This window comes from Zootoca vivipara, chromosome 9 (genome assembly GCF_965207765.1).
Source record: "Zootoca vivipara chromosome 9, rZooViv2.hap1.1, whole genome shotgun sequence".
Lineage (NCBI taxonomy): Eukaryota > Metazoa > Chordata > Lepidosauria > Squamata > Lacertidae > Zootoca > Zootoca vivipara.
This window is the reverse complement of record NC_142592.1, coordinates 53,346,207-53,356,536: the sequence shown is the minus strand read 5'-3', so window position 1 is coordinate 53,356,536 and position 10,330 is coordinate 53,346,207. Positions and strand designations below refer to the sequence as shown.

The following is a 10,330-nucleotide window of genomic DNA, read 5'->3' as shown; positions in this document are numbered from 1 at the left end:
ATCTTGGCAGCAAGATTGAAAAGGGTGTTGAAGGACTTGATACATAAGGACCAGGCAGGATTTCTGCCTGGGAGGCATATGAAGGACAATATAAGAAACATAGTAGACATCTTGGAAAGATTGGAAGTGAAAATTAATACTAAAGCAATGTTAATTTTTGTGGATGCTGAAAAGGCTTTCGATAATATTTCTTGGACCTTTATGAAACAAAATCTTGTTAAAATGGAGGTTGGCCAAAATTTTGTTAATGGAATCAATGGTATCTATTCTGAGCAAAGAGCGAAAATTATTGTAAATAATGTGGTTTCGGAAGAGATAAGAATTGAGAAAGGAACAAGACAAGGGTGCCCACTTTCCCCCCTATTATTCATTTCTGTCTTGGAGGTCTTATTAAATATGATAAGGAGTGATGAAGGAGTTAAAGGAATTACAGTAGGTACAAAGCAATATAAGTTAAAGGCCTTTGCAGATGATTTAGTATTAACCCTGCAGGATCCTGAACACAGTGCTGGAAGAGTGTTGCAGATAATACAAGAATTTGGTAAAGGGGCAGGTTTTAAGTTAAATAAAGGGAAAACTAAAGTATTAGAAAAGAATTTGACGATGCAAGAGAGACAAAGAGTAGAGGACTGCACAGGACTGAAATGTGTGAAAAAGGTGAAATACCTAGGAGTAAATATGACTGCAAAGAATTTGAATCTTTATAAGGATAATTATGAGAAGTTATGGAACGAAATTAAAAGAGATTTGGAGATATGGTCAAGGTTGAAATTGTCCTTAATGGGAAGAATAGCAACTGTTAAAATGAATGTACTGCCGAGAATGTTGTTTTTATTTCAGGCCCTCCCGATAGTGGACAAGATGAAATGTTTTCAAGAGTGGCAAAAGACATTGTCTAAATTTGTCTGGCAAGGGAAGAAACCTAGGATTAAATATAAACTTTTGACAGATGTAAAAGAAAGAGGAGGATTCTCATTGCCAGACTTAAAGATTTATTTTGAAGCTGCAGCCTTTTGTTGGCTGAAGGAATGGTTTCTGTTAGATAACGATGATTTGTTAGATTTGGAAGGCCACGATAATGCATTCGGGTGGCACGCGTATTTATGGTATGATAAGGTAAAGTTGCATAAAGGCTTTAAAAACCATATAATCAGGAAATCATTGTTCAATGTATGGATTAGATATAAAGATTTGTTGGAAAGGAAAACTCCTAGGTGGATTTCGCCGCTTGAGGCAAAGAAACCTAAAAGGACAAATATGGACGAGAATAGGCTGAAATACAAAGACATTTTGATAGAGGTGGAAAATCAATTTAAGTTAAGGCCATATGAACAATTGAAAGATAGGTTAAGTGATTGGTTTCAGTATGTGCAGATAAATGAAGCATTCAAGTTAGATAAAAAAATAGGATTCCAATCAGAAAAATCGAAATTAGAAACAGAGCTAATAGAGGCAGACAGCAAGAATTTGTCCAGAATGTATAATTTGTTGTTAGAATGGCATTTGAAAGATGAGCAAACAAAATCGGTTATGATTGAATGGGCTAAGGATTTGGGTCATAATGTAATGATATCGGACTGGGAAAAATTGTGGAAGAAAGGTATGAAGTTTACGGCATGTACTGTTTTGAAGGAGAATCTAATGAAAATGATGTATAGATGGTATTTGACGCCGGTTAAGTTAGCAAAAATGTACCACAAAAGTGATAACAAATGTTGGAAATGTAAAGAGGATGTTGGATCATTCTATCATATGTGGTGGACATGCCCTAAGGTAAAAGGCTTCTGGGAAATGATCTATAATGAAATGAAAAAGATTTATAAAAATACATTTTTGAAAAAAACGGAAGCCTTTTTACTTGGAATAGTGGGGGAAGAAATTCCCAAAAATGATGTTACTTTGTTTATGTATGCCACCACAGCTGCGAGGATTCTAATTGCAAAATATTGGAAAAAAGAGGAATTGCCTTCGTTACAGGAATGGCAAATGAAAATGCTGGACTTTAATAAATTGGCAGAACTGACAGGAAGACTTCGGGATCAAACAAGTGACAAAGTTGAAAAAGAATGGAGGAGGTTTAAAATATATGTAGGGAATTATTTTTAAAAAGAAGAAGTTTGAATATCCAGGGAAATAAAGAAGTAAAGGCAATAGGGATAAAAAGAGGAGTGTAAAATGAAGGAAATTTGGTATATGGTAGAAAGATGAGTATAAGAAAAATTAAAAGGATTATATGATGAAAGTAAAAAAGATGAAATAGAAACTGCTACAGATGTATTTAAAAAGGAAAATCAGATAGAGGGGAAGTAGGGAAGCCAAAAAGACAATGAGTATAAAAAAAAAACTGATTGAAGATGATATGTTTTGTTTTGTTTTGTTTGTATTGATGTATTTTTGTATTTTTGTGTTTTTTGAAATTTTGTGTTTTATAAAATGCTTAATAAAAAATATCTTTAAAAAATTTTTTTTTATTGTGATGGATTTCAAAACTGATTCTGGCCAATCTATTGAAAAACCACACAGCGCTATAACAGACCATAAAATTTGTGCTATTACCATGCAAAAATGTCAAAAAAATTAGTTGGGGGGGAGGCAAGGGATGGGGCCATGTACCACCTGGGTGTACTCCGTGGACCCCCAGGGGTCTCCGGACCCCTAATTGGGAAGCATTGTTTTAGAGGGTCAGATTGGATGACCTTAGGTTCCTTCCAATTCTGTTAGTTTATGGCTAGGTGGAAGGCAACGTGTCTGCAAGCCTACAAATTTCTTGCTGAGTAGGGGAGTTAAATGGTGGATTGTATGTTGTATGTGCAGTGAAGGTGCTAGGTAGGTAGAAGGAGAAAGAGAGAATGTGTCTGCAAGCAAGGAAAAGTGAGTTTAAATTCTGGTGGTGTAGTATAATGGGCTGAATCTGGTCAAGCATTGGTTTTCAGAGTTTGGAATGGAATTTAAGAAATGGTGTTTAGAAAGAAGTGGAGTTGGTATATCATGCATTGAGATGAGTATCCAAAGAGTTTTCACCATGTTGTCAGCAATTTTTGTGAGCTGCAAAGTTTAGGCACACACGAATTCATAATTAGGCTTTGGCATAAGGGAGGCAGAGAATTTAGTCTGCCCATGGCTGTAATTATTAAATATATGAATTCTGGTCATTTCACTCGTACATAAGGGAGTGGATGATTTTCTATTAATAACCAGAAATAGAGCACACAAATAATAATAATCCACATTTGTGTAATTTTGGAATAGAAATCTGTACCCCAAAACTTGTAGAAAAAGGAGGCAAAATAAATCCCAATTTCCTTTGCCTGGGGTATATGTCTGTTTGGTGCAAGAAACAAGAAATAGTGTAGCAAATTATATTAGGACTCCAAACTAGGAAAATGGATATAAACTGGCTTTGGAAATTTTTTGCTAGGTTTCTGTTTTTTTTGTTTGAAATCTAACCCTATTTTTAAAATCTATTCCTCACCTTTCCCTTCCTTTATTCAAATGATAATTTAGCCAAGAGCATTTTAAATGGTACAATAGATTTGCTGAAATATGAACTCTGTACATGCACAGAGGCTATGTCAGCTTGAAGAGAAAGAGAAAGGAGCAAAATGAAGTTTTAATTAAGAGGTTGCCAAGTTCCAAAATCTAACATGCCAAATTCTTTCCACAGGTATAAATATCAGATACTCCTACTATAAATCTGTCTAATAATAATATTCCCTTTCAAACAGGATGAATGAAGGGGAAAAATACAGGATGGGTGATGCCTGGCTTGAGAGCAGTGCATGTAAAAAGGATCTGGGAGTCTTGGTGGACCACAGACTTGACATGGGTCAGCAGTGTGATGCAGCAGCTAAAAAGGGGGCCGATGCAATTCTGAGCTGCATAAATAGGAGTATAGCATCTAGATCAGGGGAAGTAATGGTGCCACTGTATTCTGCTCTGGTCAGAACCTCACCTGGGGTGCTGTGTCTGGTTCTGGGCACCACAGTTCAGGAGGGATACTGACAAGCTGGAACAGTGTCCAAAAGAGGGCAACCAAAGTGGTCAAAGGCCTGGAAACGATGCCTTATGAGGAACAGCTTGGGGAGCTGGGAGTGTTTGGCCTGGAGAAGAGAGGGTTAGGGGGTGATGTAATAGCCATGTTCAAATATATAAGGGGGTGTCGTGTGGAGGAGGGAGAAAGGTTGTTTTCTGCTGCTCTGGAGGGGCAGACATGGAGCAGTGGATTGGACTGCAGGAAAGAGGATTCTACCTAGACATTGGGAGGAACTTCCTGATAGTGGGAGCTGTTCGGCAGTGGAGTTTGCTGCCAGGGAGTGTGGTGGAGTCTCATTCTTTGGAGGTCTTTAAGCAGAGGCTTGACAGGCATATGTCAAGAATGCTTTGATGGTGTTTCCTGCTTGGCAGTGGGTTGGACTGGATGGCCCTTGTGGTCTCTTCCAGCTCTGTGAATCTATGATTCAAGGATACACGAACCTCAAAGAGAATTCAGAAGCATATAAGGAACTTGTGTCCTAATTAACAAAAATTTTGTCCTTGTTTCTTCCACAGCCAAACTAGGTGAAGTAAATTAAACAGACAGCTTCCTCCCAAGAAGAAATTTCTATAATATTCTCCCTTTTTCTTGATTGTCATTATTATTTTCTAACTAATTATGTCTTTAGACCCCAACCCCCTGCAGGTCTATTTTCAAAGGATGTTTTACAGGAAATCAAATCTCCTCACCAGCTAAGCAGCCTGCCAATGCACCACAACAATTTCTTCTCATAAAAGACTTGAGGAACTGAGTAATTGTATTATGAAGAACATTTTATCTCTTTGATCACAATCTAAGAAGGAAAGAACCTAGAAAACTATAACATTTCATCAAGGGTTAGAAAGCCCTTGTGCCCAAAAGGTTGGAGATACATGCAAAAGCAGCAAAAATTATCTCAAGTTCACCTGATTGCCTCAAGATATACAAATGGTGTAGAATTAATAATTTGTATGTTTTATGTATTATGGAGCATAATTGTGTAGGAATGCTGAAATGTGTTGAATGGGACTGACAAAGGGGGAATTGTTGGGTGTAATAGTTTCTGTGTTTAATATTCTTTGTATAACGTATTATTGCTTACACCCCAATGGAGGATTCTCATGCATTTAATTACTTTAATAGATCAGTCCATTAGATTCGATCAATTTATGACCTCATTTCTTTCTCCCACCTGGAACTCTGCAGTGTACCAGCCTTCTCTACACCTTTTAGATTGTTTTAATTCATTTTATCAAGGAGAAGCTTCAGGATTCATGAAAGCCCAGATAACAGGAGAATTATATATGCCTTGATTTAGCAGGAATGATCCCATACAGGGTGTATCTGAAGAAGTGTGCATGCACACGAAAGCTCATACCAAAATATAAACTTAGTTGGTCTTTAAGGTGCTACTGAAGGAATTTTTTATTTTATTTTGCCCATACAGGGTTAAATTGACAATTGGACAGCAGCCCTTTCCAGAAAGGTTTGGAAAGTTAATGGGGCTAAATGACTTAGTTCTGATTGGACATGTATCCCAGGTGTAATGAACTTTCTTTGGTCCCCTTAGAACAACTGAGCAACTTTCCTATATAGTGCAAGACCAAACGCCAGATAATGATGCATCCCATAGAAAGGTCAAGGCAAGGACATCTCTCTCACGACATGTTCAAAACCTGTCCAAAACCTATGGCAAGGCGAAAATGGTCAAAGGGAAGCCCTTTAAGGGATCCCCCAGGAATTGTTGCTATGGAATGCTGAAGGTCAAGAGACCAGAGTAAGCTAGATTGACACCTGGGAACATACACACACACACACAAAAAAGCAAAAACAAACAGCATTTTCAGTTGCTGGTGGACCTTCCTGTTAAATAAGCATAGCCCACTATTGAGAAAAAAAAATGTTTTACCCAAGGTGCTAGAATTCCACAAGTAATATAGTATCGCAATAGCAGTATCCAGAGCATGTGCCCTCTGTGCCAAAAAAACAATCCAAGGGCAGAGGTGCTGCCCCCACTGGGAATCCGGAGTGGAGGGTTCATCCCTATGGAAGAAGTGGTAGTAGATTTCACTACCACCAGCTAGAGGCTTCAGCCATTTTTAAGAGGCTGGCTCCCCTGGGTTGGAACCACATTATTGGATCCCATAGCCATTTTTTAATGTGTTCTTTGCTTAGTCCCATGTATTTGCTGATTGATCGAACAACCATGCCCCACATAATGGCCCTGTATCAAGGTATCCCTCCAGATGACGAGATTCCTCTCTTGGAGTGAAATCTGTCACAAAAAGAAAGGGGGAAATGAAGGGCCAGTACTTTTATTTAAGACACACCTAATTGATATGAAAATACACAGCACATTGTATAAAGGGGCTTAAAGTGAGAAAAAGGCAGGGGCCCCATGGGCGTGTAGCTTGCAAACTGTTATCAAATGCCTGCCTTTCTCTACACGCCCAGTAAAGGAGGAGGGGAGTACAAGCTGGGTTCACAGGACCAGATAAGGGAGAAGGGTGTATTGCATTTGGAAAACATGTGTTTTTGTAGTTAAGGAAATAAGGTGTTGGCCTGTTTTTGACTGTATAAAAGTATTGTAAATCCACAATTCAGTGTGCAGGTTGCGAGCTGATTGCACTGCACCATTTACTTAGCATATGCTGAGCAAATAAATCTTGTCGTATCCTGCCTGGCATGTTGCCTCTTTGTGTGGTTCCATTGCTCCTAATACCCGGGTGGGACTTAGGTCCTACACTGGTTCATACAGATGAGGTAAGGAGGATTCTTGATGGAGCTATCAATTAAAATGTAGTTTAATAGTAAGGAGCTGAAAGAGTAAAACTCTTAAAACTCTCTTGGTATTTCGTATCCCTTTTGTAGCCTAGCATAAGTGTATGAAATTTAGATAACCTCTTTCCAGTGCTGAATAGTTTGTTTAAAATGCTAGGGTTCATTATTGTTTCACATGATGTGTACCACTTTAAAAGCCAGGGTGCATATCCTGACCTAGTTTTTACAGCTGTGTAGCAGTGTAGCAGGTGCTGATAAGTCACTGTGATTAGCTGTGTCAGCAATTGTGAATGATATATAATGTGCAGTATGTTCCTTACTCTGCCCTGGTGGATGGATGGGTGATGATTATAGACACTATGTAAGATGTAGGTTGGAGGAGTTTTGTTATTAAACCATGCAAATATATTTTTGCATCTCTTTAGTGTTTCCATCTGTGTGGTCTACTCTGCACGCATTCTGTGGCATGTTTCAATGCCCAGTATTCAGTAGAGCAATGTTTACAGATAGTATCTACAGTACCAATATTACAGCATTGTAAAGGAATACAGGTGTTGCAGGTATTCCCAGTCAATAAAGACAGACAAGGGTTCTTTCCAAGGAAGGTCAAATTTATTCACGTGCGCAGGGGCTACAGCAAGAATATTTCTCAAAGGCTGCGCCCCGAGCCAGTTTTGGGGGTTCTTATAGTGAGCAACAAAGAGCTTTACAATATTACTCAACCAGGCAGAAAAGCGTAACTTTACTCCAGCAGGCAAAGAAACGGAACTTTTAGCCTCCCCCCTTCGTCCTCTCTGCCCCAAACTGCGAGCATGTGCAGATTTCTTGCTGAAACTGCAAGCGTGCAAGTTTAAAAACAGACACCCGTTAACTCATTTTCTTGTGACTGATTTTCTGGCATAGATTGGTTTACACAGCACTTTTGGCTCATCTCCACAGTGGGGGCTATTGGGAGAGATAGATTCCATTCGGACCCTCCCTCACAGGGTACCAGCAATGGGAAGCAATTGTATGTAATCATGTTGTGGCAAGAATTTGCCCAGGTGAGCAAGGGCGTACCCACCACGGGGCAAGTTAGGGCAGCTGCCCTACTCTAGAAGCAGGGCTGGTGGGCAGAGGCGGAGCACAGCCCGGCGGAGCGCGAGTTCGCCATTCCCGCCGCACCGCACCGCGCCGCACCCTCCCTCCAGCTCCCCGTCGCGCCCTCAGGCAAGGCCAAGCACGGCGGGGAACCAGGGAGCGCGGCGCGGTGGGCGGGAATGCCGAACTCGCGCTCCGCTGGGCTGGGCTCCGCCTCTGCCCACCAGCCCTGCTTCTAGGGAGGGGCACAGCCCGGCGGAGCGCGAGTTCGCCGTTTCCGCCCGCCGCACTGCGCCCTCCCTCCAGCTCCCCGTCGCGCCCTCTGGCAAGGCCAAGCGCGGCGGGGAACCAGAGAGCGCAGCGCAGTGGGCGGGAACGCTGAACTCGCGCTCCGCTCGGCTGGGCTCCGCCTCCGCCCACCAGCCCTGCTTCTAGGGAGGGGCACAGCCCGGCGGAGCGCGAGTTCACCGTTCCCGCCCATTTTGTGGCCCCTCCCCTTCCGTGCCTTGGCCCCTCCCCTTGCCCCCCCCTAGTTTTGATCCTGGGTACGCCCATGCAGGTGAGGGAATAAAAACTCAAAGAAAGACACAATCAAGAAAAATAAATTAAAAAATTGTCCAGTATCACCTTAGAGACCAACTAAGTTTGTTCTGGGTATAAGCTTTCCTGTGCATTCACACAATAACTCATGATCAGCAGGCCAACTGCACATTGTTTAACTTTAGACTAAAAGACCTGACCCTGAGAGATGAGAGGAACTCCTTATTTTTCCACTGGTCAATTGACACTTAGCAGATACTCTAAGTAGGGAGTTAACTTGATCTTTTATAGCCCATTCCACATCTCCTTCTCAGGTGCCACAGGTTTCTCTTTTCGTGTGTAAATCAGAGTTAATCAGATATCATCTTGGCCTTTCCTTACAGCCAGAGGCAATTAAATCACACCCTTAGAGACAGAGAGAGTGGGGGAGACAGGCTCAACTTAAAGGAATCGGACCTAATTTCCCAGAAAGCCAAAGGATTTTCTTTCCCATCAGGCCACACTGGAACATGAACCAAAGTTTGAACATTCTAATAATCCTAACTTCACTACAAACACAACAGAGACCGACTCTTTAAAATAGTACAACATACACAAGTAAGTGTAGGTTTAGGACAGTGTTTTTCAACCTTTTTTGGGCAAAGGCACACTTGTTCCATGAAAAAAAATCACGAGGCACACCACCATTAAAAAAGTTTGAAAAATTGAGAAACGCTGGCCTAGGGGAGGGGAATGTCTGTGCCACTAGCTGTGGGGAGCCTCCTTTTACAGCGGCAGTATATCCCCAATAATTTAGGTGCCAGGGGTTAAAGAAGTGGAGACAAGGCATTTTCATAAGAACCTAAGAAGAGCCCGCTGGATCAGGCCAGTGGCCCACCTAGTCCAGCATCCTGCCCTCACAATGGCCATCCAGAGGCCCCATTGGGAAACCCACAAGCAGGATTCAGGCACAAGACCACTTTTCCCCTCCTGTAGTTTCTGGCACCTGGCATCCAGAAACACTGCTGCTTCCAAATGTGGCAGGGCAGAGGAGAGCCCTCAGCAGGTTGCCCTCTCCTCCACGAAACCCACCGATGTTGGTGGTCATCACTGCCTCCTGTGGGAGGGAGTTCCTAAGTTTAACAATGTACTGCAGTTAGGAAGTCCGTCCTTTTACCTTCACTTCCAGTGCCAGGACCTCTGACCTGCTCTGCGTGCCCTTCCCACGTGCATTGCAAGGTTTGCTCCCTTAAGGGAGAGGATCTAGGGGAGAAAGGGGGTGCTTCCCTCCTGCACCCCCACCCTAGCCCCCCACCACCCCTTGTCTCTCCTCCTCTGCACCTTTCCAACACCCTCCACCCACCCAAGGTCCCTTTTATTATTGAACCTGGTGGTCATCTGCTCACCCTACTGAAAGCTGCAAAGGAGCCATTCTGCCCCCTCCAGCGAGGAAGATGAGTCCATTACTGACCTCCCCTTCCGCCCGCCCCACTAGCGTTATTAAGCCTCTCTAGGAATTGGATTATTTGGATTTAACCATTATAGATCCACTTGAAATTCCCTTCCCCCCCCCCCGCAAGTGGTGCCTCCCGGGCCGAATTTCAGGGCAAGAAATTACCTTTACCTTTTCACGCAGCTTGCTACATTTGTACGTAAGTGAAGAAAGAATGCACATATTGAGTCAGCAAGAGGAGCGAGAGCGAGACAAGCAGCAGCAGCACCCGCCGGCCGCCTCTCACGTCTGAGGCCGTGGTGGTGGCTGTTGAGAGCTGCGCTCGCCCCGCGTCGTGACCCGGCCGGCTTCCTTTCCGGCGGGTTAGTGCTTTATAATGGCGGCCGCCAGGCACGTGACAAGGCAGCAAATCGCCCTTCTCAACAGCGGTTGAGAAACGCTGGTTTAGGAAACGTAAGTCCTAACTATAAATCTATGGTAGTAGA

The 10,330-nt window shown here is 42.6% G+C and overlaps 1 long non-coding RNA gene across 1 annotated transcript; it reads left to right on the top strand.

Moving 5' to 3' along the window:
- The first annotated feature begins 6,617 nt into the window (after positions 1-6,617).
- LOC148684638 (uncharacterized) lies at positions 6,618-8,496 on the top strand. Its single transcript, XR_015945898.1, has 2 exons — positions 6,618-7,836; positions 8,433-8,496. It is a non-coding gene; the product is annotated as an uncharacterized LOC148684638 (long non-coding RNA).
- The last annotated feature ends 1,834 nt before the right edge of the window (positions 8,497-10,330 follow it).